The sequence below is a fragment of the Mercenaria mercenaria genome, chromosome 19, assembly GCF_021730395.1.
Source record: "Mercenaria mercenaria strain notata chromosome 19, MADL_Memer_1, whole genome shotgun sequence".
Lineage (NCBI taxonomy): Eukaryota > Metazoa > Mollusca > Bivalvia > Venerida > Veneridae > Mercenaria > Mercenaria mercenaria.
The window spans coordinates 17,502,471-17,506,733 of NC_069379.1; positions in this window are offsets into that span (position 1 = coordinate 17,502,471).

Sequence of the window (4,263 nt, forward strand, 5' to 3'; positions counted from 1 at the left end):
ATTTTCCTGTGAAACAACTCTTTCTATGATTGGCCGCCGGGTTCGAGCGGTTAAGGTCGCTGACTTGAAATCAATTGCCTCTCACCGATGTGGGTTCGAGCCTCACTCGAGACGTTAACTTCTTCATGTGAGGAAGCCATTCAGCTGGCTTATGGAAGGCCGATGGTTCTACCAAGCTGCCTGCCGGTGATGAAATAATGCACGGAGAGGCATCCGGGGTCTTTCTCTACCATCAAAGCTGAAAAGCCGCCATATGACCTATGAAGCCAATTCCTGTTTATATACTACACAAAAAAGGAAAGAAAGAAATTTCAGATTCTTTTTAATGTTAACATTATTACACATAATCATAACCAGATTGTATCTGTCCCTTTGAAAGACATTCTATAGTGTTGATCTGTCCGACAACAAAAACTCTCTTTGAAGATACATGACCCATTTTTTTTATTTATGGGCGTTTATATTTCATTTATTTTTTAGTAACTTTTAAAAAAAAAATGGGTCTGGCTGTGTTACAGCCCTGATCATTTGTTAGTTTCGTATATCATTGTGTTCGAACGTCTTCAAATCATAGAAAGAAAGAATTGTTTTACATGAAAATATAACAGCATATAAAACATTTATATTATTGTAAAAAAAAACCATTGTCAATTTATTCATATATTTATTGAATTCCGGAAAGGGACTACATGAAGGGGCCACACTTCTGGACAGTCCAGCGCCTTTAAAAACTCACCATTTTTAAAAAGCTGTTACATGTCTTCGTTTTGATGCATTTGCAACATCGTGCGAGTGTTTAAACTTTACATAACTAGGTAAAACATCGTTTTGACAATTGTTTACATCTATTTCTTTACAAATGACATTCTTATTGAAAGGGGGACAACTCATTTAGAATATTTTAAGTCTCCAACTCCGTCGGACAGAACAGTAAAACATGTATTGGACAGATAAGTTGTATGTCAAGATGCTGTTCATTCGCTAAAAAATATGTTGTTTTGTGATATACAGCTAAATCTTAATTTTATAAAGCACATATAGCAAATTTATTTACTACTTTATTACTTGAAAATTATTTCATATAACGTATAGCCAGTGTTTAATCCTTTATCTTACAAAAAGTGTAGATACCCCAAATGTAAATAAAGTAAACCTTATCTTAAAGAACCAAACCACCCCCGTGTTGTGAAACCTGTTGTCATTTTATTAGTAATCTTTGCGAGAGTACGTTATCTGCATCTGGTTTTGTTTGGAAGCTGTTCAAAGTATGATACTCTCGGAGTTCCGTAAAAAAAGAAATAAAGTCTATTAATTTTGACAATTTTCTGACACTGATTACACAAATAAAAATTAGCCTTGTTGGTCCAAAATAAGCACATCTGTCAAAACAAGATGCCAGCATTTACAAATGTTCATTTTTTACATAAAAAAAAATGTTGTTTTTTATTTATTCGTTTTTGCAGTTACCTGTGACGGCTTCCGACTAGTCATTTTTTTTTAGCTCCAATAAAGGCAAGAGAACACACTAACTGTTTCCCCCATAGACTTCCATTATAACATTACGTGGCGGACGCGGCCTTCCATAAATAGAACATGTATTTACATAGCTAGTTACGTATTTTCGAGAACTACCTATACGTTTCACCAAAATATCGGACGAAAAACATATGAATTGTGATACTTCATTTTAAGTAATTTTAGGGTGAATGAGATGACCGCTTATTTACATCTGGCATGGCGGGAGACTTTTGTTTGATAAGCGTAAAATTTAGTAAATTTTGTTAAATATATAGTGAAATTCTGTAAATGCAGAAATAAAAAGAGCGTACAAACATATACGCAACTAACGGAAAATTTTCTTTAAGAAAGCTGATCACTACCAAATAGAATGTAAGCCTCCGCTGGTCTAGTAGTCCAAATAATTATAATTAGTACTATTTTTTTCCTTTCCTAGTGCATTTTCTCGACAGCAACGTGCTTACTTTTACCCTACCGCGTTTCAGTATGTATCACTTTGCATTCTATTGAAATCGGCATGTTCCTATCGCATGCTAGGTAAAAATGGCGGCATAAGAATTTAGGCTGATCACTACCAAATAGAATGTAAGCCTCCGCAGGTCTAGTCACAAGTAGTCCAAATATAAATAGTACTAATCTTTTTTCCTTTCCTAGTGCATTTTCTCGGCAGCAACGTGCTTACTTTTACCCTACCGCGTTTCAGTATGTATCACTTTGCATTGTAATGAAATCGGCATGTTCCTATCGCATGCTAGATAAAAATGGCGGCGTAAGAATTTAATGTCACGAAAAGAGAAATTGAAAGAAGCAAAAAGTAGTAAATTCAGCGGGTTGTATTTAACGAACTGTAGTTTTCTTATATAAAAGTTAACACCCCCTTTTCTTTTTGTTTTTCTAAAGTAGCGATCTAGTTCTTTATGGGAATATAAGCCTCTGAAAATCTGATATGCTAGAAAATGTCGAAACACCGTTATGAAGTGAGTGGATTTTATATGAAATAAAGAACAGCTGGATTTAGTGGTGTTCAGCCTATAAGGGGCAATACATGTTATTTTCTGAAAGCCCTCGAAAATGAATGGAAATGCCATTAATCTATTCTTTATGATGTAAAACGGTAACAAATGGCTGAAAACGCTTAAATTTCTTGTGTTTTTGGAATTTAGATCGAATTTTCGACCAGGTGGCACTATTTTGGTTCGTTTTAGGACCTAGTAAATGTCTTTTCTCGCATTTTAGCACTTCATTTGTCTAAATAATATTGAAATTAGCATGTTTCTGAATGAAAATGACAAACATCGTAACGATTAAATGGATGTTAAATGTAAATTCCACGAATAAGGTAAAATTAATTGAAATATTGCTTGCACAGGGCTAAATTTTGCATATTTTTAGGGATGGGGATGACCTGTAATGAATTGTCATTTCTCTACATTTTCTCAATATTTTGCACCAAAACAAAGCAGAATCATTGTGAAATAGGTGTACCTTGAGAATGAATGCAAATTCATGGAAAAATCAGACAAAAATTTTCTCTTTAATGTCTCGAAAAGAGAAATTGAAAGAAGCGAAAAGTAGTAAATTCAACGGGTTGTATTTAACGAACTGTAGTTTGCTTATATAAAGGTTAACATCCCCTTTTCTTTTTTTAATTAGCGATCTAGTTCTTTATGGGAATATACGTCTCTGAAAATCTGATATGCTAGAAAATGTCGAAAAACCGTTATGAAGTAAATGGATTTTATATGAAATAAAGAACAGATGGATTCAGTGGTGCTTATACAAAGGTGTCAGTTTATGACAAGGTCAGCATTAATATATCTCCTATATTGAGTGTACACACACATTGTATGTACACTATTAAACCTATGTAAAACCTAACCGTCAGCTGAAGTCAGTATATAATTATAGGTTATAAGCTTTGTATCGGGAAATATGCACGAGTTCTTCAGCGGAAATATTGCGCGACTTTAGGAGCGCAATATTCTTCCGTTGAGGAACGAGTACATATTTCCCGATGCAAAGATAATAACCTTTTTATTACATACGCATCTACACGTATAGATATTATGTAAATATCATAAATATGTTCAATAACCTGAATAGGATTGACTAAACTAAATAGAAAAAAATAGTCCATCAACACAATGAATTACGTCACGCACCCGATATGAAGTTCAGGCGTCCGTGTATGGAAAAATATTGACGTTTCTGGTACCATTGTAACTTAACGGGAAACGGAAGCGTGTATGTAATAATACACTCAATACGTGCATACATGTACATCGATCCGATACCCATGGCGATTTGATGTTCTTTATATTAAATTGAATTACTAAAATGATAAGATAAATGACAGACGATTGAGCACCAGAAATCATCATACGTCATTTTCAAATTCATCTTTGATGTGTAGTTTAGTAAAAGAGGATCACATGTTACAACAGCGGCCCGGAAGTTTTCAATATATTAACGAAGCTTATATTAAATGAATCAGTGAAAAAAAAAACACCTGACATATATCTACTGAAATACACAATTAGTTTCCGTCGTAATTTTAAGCGTACAAATTGTTTATTATTTCTCATAGCTAGTAACTATGTTCTCATAGTCGTTTTGAGTTGTATTGCATTACTTGGTGACATTCAATTCTGTTGGACTGTCAGAGAAATTATCGAATACTGTACGGTACAGTACGTGATTAACGCAAGCATGTCTTAAATCAAGAAAGTTACTTCCCTTTTTCAC